Genomic DNA, 16565 nt, shown 5'->3' with positions numbered 1-16565 from the left:
TTTAGGAGAATATTATACAATGTTATCAAATTATTATATGAAGAAATATAAGAGTCGTAATTAAAGAAACTTAAAAATGATATAAATAATGATATAATTACATTTTTTTTCTTCAAATTCTTGAAAAAACATGAATATCAATAATAAGTCTTTAAAAAATATAATTTATTTTTTATGTTACAACCATGATTGATACTCGGTTGCGTAAAAAATAGATATGGATTGTTTGTCAGTGATAATTTGAATACCATATATAAATTATAACAATTTATATATTACATAATTTTAATTTTTGAATAATTATAAATGCATGTTATTTAAGTAATTAGTTGTCTCACTAGATGTTAATAATGATTATAAATGTACATAAATCAGTTATTTAACATATATATAATTGAAACCGTCATAATTTACTAAGAAATATAACATACGATAATTTACATGCTAGCACACACACATGTAATTTAATCTTATTTTGTTAACAATAGTGTAAATAAAAAACTAACATTTTCCCATACATATATACGTTAAATTTCAAAAACTAACATTTTTCATTAAAATCAACTTTTATACATACATTTTACATTATTGTATATTATGATTGCAAGTCATTCTAACTTCAGTTATGCATTTTTTCAGTTTAAATTGAGTAAATTAATTGTAAGTTAGTAGTGAACTCAATAATAATATAAACATGTACATATAGTTTATTTAAATAAAATTCAAATTTTTTGGTCAACTCTATATTCAACATATATGTTAATTTATAGTTTTTTCTTTGTAAATATACTAACGACATTCTATATTAAATTTAATCATTTTGTTTTAAACGTACACTGACTACCATGTTTATATTCATTCATTAAATATAAATTATACAACACAAACAATAATATATATATATATTGCTTAATGAGCTATATTAGAAACGTTGTTTAATTTGGTAATGTCTTGTATGAAAATAATGCACATTGATAAACTCAATTTGTATTTGATATACGTTAGACATTGTACAACATTTACAAATAAGAAAACAACTAATAGCAACTCCAACAACCTCCTTGCATTTTCACTGCAAATAATATAAATAAATGAGCTCCTAATTATTTAGAATCCAAAATCAAACAATTTCTCCAACAATTCTCCTTAAACTCACTCTATATCTATCTTTTTACTTATTAAAGTCAGTTATATTAAATAGACTGTTATTCCCTAACAATACAACAAGACTTACAGAAGGGGGGTTGAATGTAATTCTGGCTACTTTTTCAAGATTTTAAAACAGTTCTAACTCGATAAATATATGAGTGTTTGATTTGTAAAGTGTGGAATAAAAGAGTTATATAGATCAAAACACAAAGTAATAAAAAACAAGCTTTTATAACTTTCTGGTGGATTTGAAAGTATCCACCATATATATATATATATATATATATATATATATATATATATATATATATATATATATATATTGAATGAGAACCCTGTGAAGCTTGAATAGCTCACAACTGCTTACAAGTAGAACAAACAAACTACAGAGAAATTTTTGATAAATATAGCTTTTTCTATCTCTCTTTAAAATGTGTTTGCTTAGTTATTTGTTCTACTAGCTACACTTGGTTTATATATCACCAAGTTTACATGACAATAAGACAAGATAATAAAACAAAATATATCTAGTCTAACTTCATACTACTTCACTACTCTATTCCAACATCTTTGAATATCTTCATAATAGCATGAAAATAGTAATGCTTCTTTGTTCTCAAATTCCTGCTTAATAGGCTGCCACATTCCTTTTGCAAACACCCAACGCATGTGACTGTGTTGTCACTGTTAACAGATATTTGAATCTGATCATTCGTCGGGTACATGCTTGTCATCCGTCGGGTACATACTTATCATCCGCCGGGTAGCTTTGTTGATCATCCGTCGGGTAGCTTTGTTGATCATCCGTCGGGTAGCTATTTGTCACTTGACTCCATTTTCACTTACACAGAATTACAAGAAATCTCATATTTATAATTAATCAACCTATTCTGCATATCCACAAGTAGTCAACATGACTCATATGCTCCTACAGATTCTACACAAAGTTGTTTACAGAAATGTGCTACAATACTTATTTGTTATATAAGCTACTCACCCGGTGGATGTCAAATGGTCATTCGTCGGGACTATATTAAATCATCCATCGGGAATATATTTGATCATCTGTCGAGTGCTACAAAATACACTAAATTAAATCTACTAAGGTGTTTTGTTTAATTTATCATCAAGTTCACAACATATTCCTAACAATCTCCCCCAATTTATGTCTACTGGAATTGTAGCCATAAATTAAGAGAAACTTGATGATAACAAAACACCCTAATGATACAGATTGAAAAGTAGTAGATAAAACTGATAAGTGCTGCAATATTTACTGAAAATTGAACAAAGCAAAATGTACAAAGAAGTTGCTCACAATCATTATCAAGGTGCTCCTCTAGGCTGAGCAGATAAGTCTATTTCTTTAATTGTCTGGATTTCTTCCCAAGCCTCTTGTTGTTCTCTTCTATCTAATTTTGGAGTTGTTTGTGGAATTCAAGTTCATCAGCTTCTGAGGGATCTAACATTTCTTGCATTTCCAATAGAGTCTCATTGCTAGAGATACTCAACGGGTCCACTAATCTGAAGAATCTTCTTACTCCCTTTTCATCCCTGAATTCCATCAGCCAATAAGGCCTCAAATGCACTCTCTTTCCTGTGAAGGGAATAGATAGAGTTTTTGGTAATGCATCTTTAGTTTTATTACTCCTCAGCTCCTCAATCTTCTTTAGAACTAATCTCCTTGCAGTCAGATTGTATCCAAAGTTCTTTTTGAAAGATGAGTAAATCTTTATTAGAACATATTGGCTTTCTAGAAGAATCCTGTGAAGTGGCCATATTATCTCTTTTCCTCCCTTATATTTAAACACCAGCCTTTCAGGAAGATGTCTGTGAGCATCAATTCCTCTTACTTCTTCCAATTCATCTAAGTAGAGGTTTATGCCAGAGAACTCCTTGATATCACAAATGTATAACAAATCTCCCTTGTTAACTGTAGTTTGAGATTTGGTTAGGGTCTTGGATCTGAGAGTCACAGGTTTCACTTTCTTGCTTGCTCTAGTCTTTGTCTTCTTTGGCTTGTTGAAGATTGGAAAGTTTAGTTCAGGAATTGGCAAGTTATCCCAGTCTACTGGCTCATCCTTTGAAATTATGGGCTCACCATGAATATTCCTTGTTGGATCCACCACCTTGAACTCTTCAAATACCATTGAGGGCTTTGATGTCTGAGTTGAAGTTGTAGACTTTTTGGGAATGTAGTCTTCCATTTCCTCATCACTGAAGTCCAATTTTCTTTTGGAGTGGAGCTTGTATCTGAATCTTCTTTTCAGATGTGGTTCATCTTGCACTTTTTGATCTTGAGGTTCAACAATTACAGATGGTTGTGCAGAAATCTCAGTTGTAGTCTTTATAGCTTGAAGTTTGGCTAAGATAGCAACTTGCTCTTTCTTTTGTTTGAGTTTCTTAGCATCTAAGGCAGCTTGCTTCTTTTCTTGCCTGATTTTTTCCTTCTCTTCCTTTTTAGCTTCTACAAACTGAGGGTGTCCAACCACCACATAGATTTCTTTACCATTTCAGTAAATCTTGGCAATTCTTCTTTTAAGTGTTGAATCAGCTGGATCCTTGAAAAATACAGTTGACCTAGTCAACAACTTCTTCTCATCTGTCCTAGGTGTTTCATACACAATATCCATATGATTTTTGTCTGAAAACTTTGAGTAGTTTCTTTTAGTCTTCATGATCAGCTTTGCTTTTGAAGATTTGATGCAAGATATTTGACCCTTTTCCAGATAATTCAAACTCATTTCATTCACAGAGATGTGCTTGACTTGAGAGTGATGATTGAAGACTTTGTCTGGTTTCTGAATTTGTCCGAATTTCTGTTGAATTTCTGCATCTATTTTCCTCTATTTCTCTTTTAACTCATTCTCAGCTGCTGCTACATCAATCTTTAGCAATTTGTCATTTGTTTCCAGTTTTGTTGCTGCCAGATTTATGATATCAATGTTGTCCATGGCTGGTGGCTTTGTGAAAGCAATTGTTGGCACAATTACTTTACTGACTTGGATGTTGAGTTGTTTCTCCCCCTCACTATATGAGCCTTTCTCCCCCTTTTTGTTATCATCAAGTTGGAGAGTGGAAGGGAGTTGAGCAGCCACCAACTGTTGGAGCAGAGTAATCTGAGTTTCTTGATTAGCAAGTATCTTGGCCATTGACTTCTCCACATCAGATAATCTAGAGTCCATGGCCTCAACTTTTCAATTGAGATCAGCCTCCTTCCTTAGCTTCTGAGCTATCTCAGTCATATGGTGGTGCCAGGAAGTCTAGCATCCAACCTTGCTATGAAATCCTGTTTTACTTCAGAGACTTCCTGCTTGATTTCATCCATACTTTGACTGTGTTGGAGAGCTTGAATCTTATGCAGTTGGAGTGCTTCAAGATGTGCTATAAGTAGCCTCTTTGTTCTGGCATTTGTAGATGCTTGAATGGCTATTTGGGTGTCATGAATCAGCTTGAATAGTGTTGATTGGAGATGTGAGTAGGAACATTCTTTTGTTAGCATCCAGGCAGGAATATCTGCATCTCCCCCAATGCTCATGCTGTCTTCCTCATCATCCCCACCAGCATCCCCAAATGAGTCATCATCCAGTTCAAAATCACTGCCAGTAGTCGAAGGCATAACATCCTTTTCTCTTTGTAGAGATTGAGTAGTGTGCACCAAATTAAGCATCTTTTCAGCATCCTCATTGCCCTGTACAGCTAGAGTTTGATAAGCTGTAACAGGATGAGTAAATGTCTCAGCATCTAGGGAAATATAATCTATGACAGCTTGATATTCTTGCTGAAATAGTCTTTTCCTTTCTGCATCACTGATATTCATTGACTAACTAGCAATGGTGTCCATTTTTGTCTCTCCTGTACCTGCATTTCTTTCAATATCTCTGTCTTTTTGCATCAAGGGCTCCCCTTGGCTTCCCACCCTCACACCCTCACCTTCACCATCTAAGGCGGGACTCCTCTCACTCACTGTTTCCAGTCCTGAAGAAATGGGCTGCATTTGTTCGCTCATATTCTCTCCTTTTGCCTGGGAGCAACCCAGCCTCTCACTCAGTTCACTCCCTTCCCTCAGTCCTAAGAGTGATTGCACTACCACTAGGTCTTCTGCACTTGTGATAATTGAAGAAATTTGAAGTTGTGCAGAGACTCCCAACGGATGATGAATATCCATCGGGACAGTAGTATGGTTATCCGACGGATGACTGCTGTTAGGCTTATCCATTGGGATACAATCACTACTCGACGGATGATGAATATCCATCAGGATAGAAGAAATGAATGAGTTTGGAGTGGAGACTATTGTAGACTCTATGCAGATTGATGAAAATTTAGGAACAGATGTCTTAACAGACTCAGAAAGAAATGGCATGTGAGCCAACAAATCATCTAAAAGATGATGCTCACTTGCTTGGATTTTTTGCTTCTCCAAAAGAGTTAAAAATGGAGAATTTGGAAGTGATGTATTGATCATGTCAACATCCAGTGAGTGTGTGGGTGAATTTAGTATTTCAGGTGCTTCAATTGTTAAGGATTTTGGCTGTGACTCCACATTTATTGGAGTCACATCAATCTGACTTTGAGAAGGTGCAGTGATTGGGTCTTTAGCTCCAGTTTGCACTATGTGTATTCCCTGTGCATCCCCAAGGGTTTTTGATCTTTTCTTTCTAGCATAAGTTTGTGGTAAACTTGTGTCCCTAGCTCTCTTGATCTGTGCTCCTGGTTGGGAGCTTGTTTCAATAGTAACATCCTTTTGGGAGGATGAAACTAGAATGGAGCTTATTTCCTTATTAACAACCACAGTTTGTTGGGAAACTGTGGTTTGGCTAGGCTTGGGTACACTCATCTCACCAGCCTTATCCTCAGGGTTTCCTTGATTTTCATCCTGTCCCTCACCTTGCTCACTCACCTTCACACTCCCCTCTTTGTGTTTAGTAGATTTTGCAACTGATTTCTTTTGAAAGAAAGCATAGGGGGCTTTCTTAGTTTTGGGTTTAGAAATTGTTATTTTGGTAGCTTGGGTAGGCATCTGTTGGGTCATTGACACAGATGCCATAGCTACACTAGAAGGCAAAGAAATGTGTGAGGTTGGAAGAGTGGAGACAGTAGAGCTTACCTCACTTACCTGAGGACCCTCCATGACTGGAAAATAGAAGAGGGGCACCTTTTTGTGGTGATTAGATCTATTAAGATCTGCAATAATCCTCCTTTCTTGAACCCAACAATTTAGCTTATTGGTTGGGTTCTCAATTGTTATGTTCTTAATAAGATGGTTAGCAAGCATCATAAAGAATCTAGCATAATAGACACTTTTACCTCTCTTATTAAGATCTCCTAACTTATAACCTAACTCAAACATGACCAAGTCACTGAAATTAAAGTACTTATCAGTAACTAGCATGTAACGCAAATTAAGCATGGAAATGTTAACAGAGTCAAAATTGCTAATTTTACCAGAGAAAACTTTAGTTACCACATCACACAGATAACTCCATTCTTTTCTAAGACCTAACCTCCTAATTTCACTTAACTTAGAGGTAGAAAGTGCATAGCCCATGGAATTTAGCATGTTAACTATATCAGTGTCTGTGTGTGGAACAGTAGCAGTACTATCTGGAATTCTAAAGCATGCTTTAACAATGTCACTATTAATGTAAAACTGCTTACCTTTAGGAGTGAAAGTTATGGTCTTGTCAGTAGAGTTGTACACTGCAGTTGTCCATATTTCCTTCACAACTTCACAGCAGATTGTGGGTGATTCCAGCATCGCATAACTGAGTTTACAGCTCTTCACAAAATCCATCATCTGTGAAACTCTCCAGACTGTTGAATCTCCTTGTTCACAAGAGCTGTGAAGTTGTTCTTTTCATAGATATATCCACTTTGAGACATGATTTTGATGACTGGTGTCATTGTTAGAGAATGAGAAATTTGCAGAGAGAATATTTGCTTTGGAGAAGAAAGGAAGTTAGATTATCTTATTATTAATTATATGATATGATTAGGAATTCTTGTAGCAGCCACCGCTCCGGATCCAATTGAATTGAGAATGATAAAAGAGAAGAATAAAAATGAATTCTGCTTTTATACTATCTCAGAAATAAACTGTCAAAAAAATAATAAAGTGAAATAAAGTAACCAATCAAAATAGCCCAAAATAGCCATTTAAAAATAAATAAACTGTAAAAATTATGTCATTTATTCGTCGTGTTGTGCTTACAAACTGTAAGTATACTCGATGGATAACGTCCAGAGTTTTAACGGCTAAGATTGAGACAATTCGACGGATGAGGATAAATCAATTATTCGTCGAGTTATGAAATAATCCAGAAAAGTAATTGATTTTATTAATAAATCATATTCCGACGGATGATCAAACTCGATAGATAATGAGCATCCGTCGGGATGTAAATTTTGACTTAGCCAAAATTTCATCCAAAACTAGAAAAATTAATTAAGTTTCTGGCTGCATTAAAACTTGCAAAAATATCTGAAATAATTCAAGAATAATTAAGCATACCTAACTCACTTACCAACCTTGAAAAAGTGGATTCATCAAGTGGCTTAGTAAATATATCTGCAAGCTGCTTTTCACTTAATACAAAATAAAGTTCCACAGTACCATTCATCATATGCTCCCTAATGAAGTGGTACTTGATGTCTATGTGCTTTGTTCTTGAATGCTGCACTGGATTTTCAGTGATGGCAATTGCACTTGTGTTATCACAGAAAATGGGAATTCTATCCACTTATAGACCATAGTCCAACAATTGGTTTTTCATCCACAAAATATGTGCATAGCAACTACCAGCAGCAATATATTCAGCTTCAACTATAGAGGTAGAAACTGAATTTTGCTTTTTACTGAACCAGGACACAAGCTTGTTCCCTAGAAATTGACAGGTTCCTGTTGTACTTTTTCTGTCTATTTTACAACCTGCATAATCTGCATCTGAATAACCAATTAGATCAAAACCAGAATCTCTAGGGTACCAAATGTCAAGTTTTGGTGTTCCCTTGAGATATCTGAAAATTCTCTTAATAGCTACTAAGTGAGATTCTCTAGGATCAGCCTGAAATCAAGCACAAAGACAAGTAGCAAACATTATATCTGGCCTATAAGCTGTTAAGTACAGAAGTGAGCCAACCATGCCCCTGTAGCTTGAAATAGCCACAGACTTTTCAGTATTGTTTAATTCAAGCTTAATTGCAGTGGCCATGGGAGTTTTTGCAGATGTGCAATCCATTAGATCAAACTTCTTTAAAAGATCATGAATGTATTTAGTTTAACTAATGAATATTCCATCACTAACTTGCTTAACTTGTAAACCAAGAAAGTAAGTTAGTTCTCCCATCATGCTCATTTCATACTTACTTTGCATCAATTTGGAAAACATTTTACAAAGTTTTTCATCTGTAGAGCCTAATATAATATCATCTACATAAATTTGAACAAGTATACTAGAGCCATTAACATTTCTAAAGAATAAAGTTTTATCAACCGTACCTCTTGTGAAGTGATTTTCCAAAAGAAACTTTGATAAAGTGTCATACCAGGCTCTAGGTGCTTGCTTCAGTCCAGAAAGTGCCTTCAAAAGATAGTAGACATATTCTGGAAAATTTGGGTCTTCAAAACCAGGAGGCTGACTAACATAGACTTTCTCCTCCAAATCTCCATTCAGAAAAGCACTTTTGACATCCATTTGATAGACCTTGAAATTAGCATGGGCTGCATAGGCTAAAAAGATTCTGATGGCTTCAAGTCTTGCAACAAGAGCAAAGGTTTCATCAAAATCTATTCCTTCTTGTTGATAATAATACTTAACAACCAATCTAGCTTTGTTCCTGACCACTATGCCATTTTCATCCATCTTGCACCTGAATACCCACTTGGTGTCAATTGGATTCTTTCCTTTAGGTTTGGGTACAGCTTCCATATCTTGTTCCTTTCAAATTGATTTAGCTCCTCCTGCATAGCTAAAATCCAATCATGATCCAACAAAACTTCTTCTACCTTCTTCGGTTCTTCCTTAGATAGAAAGCTGCTATATAGACATTCTTCTTGAGTTGCTCTCCTTATTTGAACTCTAGAAGATGTATCACCAATGATGAGTTCAAAAGGGTGATCTTTAGTCCATTTCCTTTGTTGAGGTAGATTAGCTCTAGATGAAGAGGCCTTATTGTTGTCTTGATGTGTGACTGAGTTTTGATTATAAGAAACTCCCCCTGAGTTTGTGAATCTTTGATTTGAGAAAGGGAAACTTTCTGTAGGTGATCTATTCTGACTTTCAGTTTCTCTTAATGTTCCGACGGATGATGCACTTTGTGTCCCGACGGATGAAGCTGATTGTCTCCCGACGGATAAGGCAAATTGTCTCCCGACGGATGAAGCATTTTGTAACTCGACAGATGTTGACTTGTGTGCTTCATTTGTTGTAGATTTTTATGCATTATCCTTATTCACTGTTTCTTGATCACTTTCATCATCACTGTCATCACTAACCATCTCCATATTATCAAACTTGAGGCTTTCATGGAAATCTCCATCTTTCAGTCCTTCAATCTTTTTGTCATCAAACAAAACATGTATTGATTCCATAAAATGTTGGTTCTTATATTGTAGACCCTATATGGATTTCCCACAGCATATCGAACAAAAATTCATTCATCTGCTTTCATATCAAACTTTCCATATTGATCAGTTTGATTCCTCAAGATAAAACATTTGCAGCCAAAGACATGAAGAAAATTTAGAGTTGGCTTCCTATTTTTGAACAATTGGTAGGGTGTCATACACTTTCCTTGATTAACCAAAGAAATATTCTGAGTGTAGCAGGCAGTATTCACAGCTTCAGCCAAAAAATATGTTGGTAACTTTGATTCTTCAAGCTTTGTTCTTACAACTTCAATAAGAGATCTGTTCTTTCTTTCCACTACTCCATTTTATTGTGGATTCCTTACTGCAGAAAACTCATGCATAATCCCATTCTCTTCACAAAATGATCTCATCACAGAATTCTTGAACTCAGTTCCATTGTCACTCCTGATTCTTCTTACTTTAAAATCATGATGATTGTTGACTTGCCTTATATGATTGATGATGATTTCACTAGTTTCATCTTTAGATTTTGAGAAATATGTCCAAGAGAACTTTGAGAAATCATCCACAATTACTAGGAAAAATCTTTTTCTTGAGATAGACAACACATTGACTGGTCCAAATAAATCCATGTGTAATAATTGCAAAGGTTCTTCAATTGTTGAATCAGGCTTCTTTCTGAATGATGCTTTGATCTGCTTTCCTTTTTGGCAGGCATCACACAATTCATCCTTAGTAAACTCCACTTGAGGAATATCTCTAACTAGTTCTTTCTTGACAAGCTCATTCATGATCTTGAAGTTTAGATGGGATAGCTTCTTGTGCCATAGCCAACTTTCATCTTGACTTGCTTTACTGAGAAGACAAGTGACAGATTCTGCATTAGATGCGTTGAAGTCAGCTAGATAAACATTTCCTTTTCTCACTCCAGTGAGAACCACTTTGTTGCTCTTTTTGTTTGTCACAAAACAGGCTTCTGAATTGAAGGTTACTGAATGGCCCTTATCACAAAGCTGGCTGATACTCAACAAATTATGCTTGAGACCATCCACTAGGGTAACCTCTTCAATGATGACATAGTCTTTTTGAAATCAAGCCATATCCCACAGTATAACCCTTGTTGTCATCTCCAAAAGTAATACCTGGGCCAGCTCTTTCCTTGAACTTTGTGAGCAGGGTAGAATCTCCAGTCATGTGCCTTGAGCAGCCACTATCCAGATACCAAAGATTCTTTCTATTTCACTGCATACATCAAAATCAAATTAAGTTGATTTTGGTACCCAAGTTTCCTTAGGTCCTTCCTTGTTAGCTTTCTTCTTTGGTTTCTTAGGTTTAATTTCATATGACTTGGGAATTTCTGATTCATCCTTAGTCATTTGAGTTGGACCTTTGAAACCAGTCATTGGAACAAAATTATCATACACGTTTTGATTAACAGGAAAAAGCATGTTGTTTGCAAACATGTTATTCCAGTAAGGCATGCTAAATGGCATTTGAGGAATACTAAATGCAGCATAATAAGGATTAGATGCAAATGGCATATTAGCAAATTATGCATTCATATTCTGAGTAGACATAGCATTCACAGGAATGATAGGAATAATATTCATGTTGGGAAAAGAGGAAGGTGCAGACAAAGGAGTAGGCATGGCAAGTTTGCAATTAACAGACAAGTGATTAACACTACCACACTTAACACATATTTTTATTGGTGCATATTTATCAAGTGTGTAGTTGTTATGCTTGTTAATTCCTACTTTCCCATTTCTATTGGTTTTCTTTTTAGTTTCTGTTTTAACCTCAATCTTTTCTAATCTGTCATTCAGTTGCTTGATGGACAGATGACCAACATTAACTTTCCTCTCCTTCTTAACTCGACTAGATCCTCCTGGAACAAAGTTTTTGGAAACTGATCCATATTTCTCATTAAGCTTGGCAAGCTTAACTTTGCTCACAGGTTTACTCACAGCCGACGGATGTGGCTCTTTATCATTCGACGGATAATCTTTTTTATTATCCGCTGGAAGATTTTCATCATCCGTCGAGTCCACATCATTCAGCAATCCTTCAACCAAATTGGATTCCAGCTTCTCCTTACTCTTCTTCCAGGCTGCATCATAAAAGGACTCAATACCTTGAACTTTAGTGATTTGAGCATGGACATCTATGGATGATTTCCATACCTTAATCACCTCATGTTCTCATTCAAGCTGCTTCTTTATAATCTCTTCTTTCTTCAAGGACTCGGTTAATTCATCCTTAACAATCTTACACTCAATTCTCAATTTTTCAAATTAAATAAACTGAGACTCTAGCACATTATTCCTCTCACTTAAAAGCAAATTATTTTCTTTAATTTTAGCATTTTCCTTAGTGAGGGACTTAAGTGTAACACGTAAGTGATGTAATTCTGTGGACATGTCATTGATTGCATCGTTACACTCAACTTCAGATAAATGTGCTAGGTTAGTGGTGATTACCTGATTACTTGAAGAACTTATTTCTGTTTCATCAGATTTGGCCATTAGTGTAATATCCGGGATATATTGTGTAATTATTTTGCTGATAAATAATTATTATGTATGTTCAGTATCTATTTTGTGAATTATTTGTTAAGTGTTATATGTGTTTGGATGTTTAAAAATAATATTAATTGAGTATTTTAATTTTTATATGTCTAAAATAAATATAAATAATTATCATATCTTCCTATTTATTTTTATGTTGATTTATGCTTTTATAGGAAATATATGGATTTTATAAAATCTTTTTCCGGGTATTTAAAAACTATTTTATACAATCGGGAACCAACCGACGTCATCCGTTTTTACGTTTTTATAGCCCGAAACTCTTCCGAGAACTCCTTCCTAACCTAATTGCAATATTCCAAGCATTTTCCATGTTTCGACTTTTTCGATCCGGCGTACGGTTTGTCCTGTGCAGGTCCCGACGCAACATTTTCAATACATTATTCATTTCGGTAAATCGTTAAAACTCGTATTTTTGATAAACGGGATCTTTTTATTAAACTATCACAATTATCACCTCGTAATACGTGTAACCAGGCGCTGAGACCAAGACCGCAGTACAAATTGTACTGGTTTGGATAATTATCCCGAAAACCGGTACCGTTTTGATCAGTTTTTATAAATAAACGTACCATTTTATATCTGGAATGATCCAATGGGATACTAATTTTCCGTAATTATAAATAGCCTTTACCGTATTTTATTTCGTACCGAAAATCATTTGCAAACAGTAATTATATAATTTTCCAGAGAAAATTCATATATTTATAAACCTTTCTGAGAATCAAACCAACAAATCAAGGTGTTAGTGATCTCTATTTGGAAAGCTCGAGTAACCAAATCGAAGGTCTCGGAGTGTTCTATCAGTTTCTTCAAGTTTCAGAACTGCAGAAATCAAGAAGAGGCAAGGCATAGGAAAGGGAAACAGATAGTCGAGGAGTAGACGGTTGTGATTGAAAGTTAGAGAAGTATAGCAAGCTAATACCAGGCAAGTGTTCTGAACTTTCTCGAGATATATTGTAGTTGATTGATAGTCCTGTTTTATATTACAAGTGCTTTGCAGCACTGAACCCAAAACCCTGATTCCAGTTATTGATCTTGAGCCGTAAACCTTGTTCTTTCTAAACCATTGATTGTTGTACACCCAAATACGAACCACAAATATACGATACTACTCCATAAATACATACAAACTAAATACCAAACACTAAATCGAATTACTTACATATTCAAACCATTGTACCTTATGTTTTGAAAGACCAATTCCTGGTAACCCTGAAACATTGATTCCTTTGTTATCCAATTATTTCATTACTTAACAGTCAAGCTTTGAAATTGCCATACTGATCCCTTGTAAAGATTGAAACCATTTCCTTATCGAACATCCATTGTTGTTTATGATTCTGTTTATTGCTTTACATTATTTATTCAGTTAATGTTAGAATTGGATTGTTTTTATAAAATTGTGGACCAGATTCTTGGTCAGACCATATTAATGGTCAAGTTAGGCCAATGTGTGCCTTGGATCCAGTAGTTAGAGTAGTGCTGTGTGCTTTGCTCAGGGTTAGTGCGTGACTGATCAGCAGCCTAACCTTGGTTTTTAAAATGAAAATATAATATCCAATTCTAAATCATAATTCATTGTTCACTTGATATCATAACCCTTTTCACTTGATGATCATTATTCTCAGTCTTGTCATTGAGACTTGCTGAGCTAGTTAGCTCATTTGTGCGATGTTGTTTATGTTCTTTTCCAGTTAAGAAGGAACCAGTTGGTAGCGAGGATCCCCAGTCCAGCGCGAGAGCTAGGGGTTCAGGTTGATCGAGTTAAGCTAGTAGGCATCTTTTGAGATAATTTTAAGTTTGTAAAAGTTTGTAATAATGTTTAATACTCAGTTTTGAGTTTGAATAGTTGGGATTTGGACGTTTGTAATATAAAGTATGTGTGTGGCTTGTGTGTATACTTTAACCTGTTGCGGTCCGTGGTAGTTGGTAAGTAGGGTCACTGCATATTATTATTATCTTTATTATTGTTATAAGCAGGTTATAAATATGGGGTGTGTGTGTGTGTGGACCCCAAACTTCTGATCCAGGCTTGGAGGGCGCCATAGGTTTGGTATCAGAGCTACAGGTTATAAGTCACTGACACAAGCCTAGGTTGACGGGAATGGGTAGAGGGTTAGGATTAGAAATAAGAAATAGGAAAATAGAACGTCGAGAGGTTGAGTGCTACGGTATAATAGGTATTAGTAAGATTCGCGTCGTGGTTCGAGATTCTTATATTGTGATATAATTTCAGATAATAGCGATGGCCGACTCTTTCATCCACGTATCAGCTGATCACTCAGAGCCCTCAGTTGGAGTACCATCTTCAGATCCACGTCCTGCTGTTCCACCAACATTGGCTATTCTACCTCCACCTGTGTTGCAGCCCGTACCACTGCAGGCTATTCCACCCCCAGGCATGAGGCCACCTATCAGAGGACCCCCACCAGCTGATTCAGATTCCACTGGGCATTTAGTTGCAAGTGCCCCATTCCAGTCTACATTGTATCCAGTTCCCTATTACCGATATGAGGCTCTTTTATTGGAGCGTGATTCCTTGTTGGCTCAGATCCGAGAGCTACAGCATATCATCAGGACTACAGATGTTGATCGTAGTGTGAGGGAGCTTCGAGAGGAGATCCACGTGACATGGAGGATTCTTGAGGCTAGGCTACATGGAGCTACACTACCTGGCCGAGGCCCTGATGCACTTATGGGATGGGCTAGTGAGGTGATGGAGGACTTAGAGAGGCTAGGAGGACTAGAGTTTCCTTGGATTTGAGCCAGAGATCCAGAGATAGAGATGTTGATCAGTGTTGTTATGGTTGTATAGTATGTACAGTAGTGTGTAGTATGTATCAGTAGACTTTTGGGTTGTATTTATAGACTAGATCTGCTGACTAGTGAGTAGGTTGTTGTACCCTTTTGCTTTTACTTCCGAAGCGTCTTTACGCTTGTATTACCTAAAACTTTTGATCTATATATATCAGTACCTTTTCCTTTCCAGCATTGTCATTTATTTTACTGCACCTGTTTTACTTTACCTTATTTATTGCACCAGTTATACCCATGTGATACCATGTACCCTATTCCCATAACTGTTTATATTCTGTAAAGAAGCATGCAATTTACTTAGTTCACCTGTTACAACTGTTTTCAAAAAGAGATATTTCTGTTTTACCAAAACTTTTCTTTTATGCAAAGGATTTGATTTAAAAGCTAAATAAGTTGTTTGATTCTTTACAGAAAATGCCTCCTAGAAGAAATACCCGCACCAACACCCAGAATGAAGAAACTAACAACAACAACAATAACAACCAAGATAATACAAACCAGAATGCAAACCCAGGACCCATAGACTGTAATAACCCCAAAATTTTCAACTTTTTGTAACCCTTGTGAATAGTGTTTTAGCTGAATGAAGAAACTTTTCACGCCACACTATGTAGGGGTTCTGTTATGGATATTCTGGGATATTATTAGTACTCTATGAAGTATATAAGTGTATGTAAAGATCGTCAGAATCCAATTCCGAACACTTTGGTTTTTCCCGGAAATCCACAAGATACGGAGAGAATTGAGTATAAGGTAACAGGATAAAAAGGATTTAAATTAAAGGATTATAATAGAGGATCATAAAAAGGAATATAATGTATTGAGAAAGGTTAAGGGAACCTAAGTAATAAGATCCCGGGTATGATCCTTCAAACGATAAACGAGAACGAAAGTTAAGCGAACCGTATAACAGATCAGCGGTCATTAGGCAAACGATTAGGAAGTTAATCAAAGGGATTAGTGGGAATGATGTCATTCAACCAATAGAAAGAGGACAAGGAAGGGAGGATGACATCATGAGGATGACATAAGCATGACATGGGAAGGAAGGAGGTGTGGTGGCTTTGTAACCACACAAATTCAAGGGCAAGAAGGTAATTGACTAAAGCAAGCACAAAAACCAAGCAACCAAGCCAAGCAAAAATCATTTTCATCAAAAATCAAAAAGCAACCAAGGCTTTGTTCTTGAAGCTCTCGGCTTTTTACTATTCATTAGGCAAGAATTTTCAAAAATTCAAGATCCAAGCTTCCTAAATTGGTGAGTAAATTCCCTAATCATCTTCATGCTTAGTTAGGGATATACCATGAGTTTAAGTCATCAATTCCTTCTCAATCTTCTTCATTTAATCAAAGAAGAAGACTATGAATAGTGTTTTCAAGTTTTTTAACTTGAAGTTTTCTTGTTTTTCTTGAAG

The sequence above is a fragment of the Apium graveolens genome, chromosome 2 (assembly GCF_009905375.1).
Source record: "Apium graveolens cultivar Ventura chromosome 2, ASM990537v1, whole genome shotgun sequence".
Lineage (NCBI taxonomy): Eukaryota > Viridiplantae > Streptophyta > Magnoliopsida > Apiales > Apiaceae > Apium > Apium graveolens.
Note: the sequence above shows the minus strand (reverse complement) of the source record.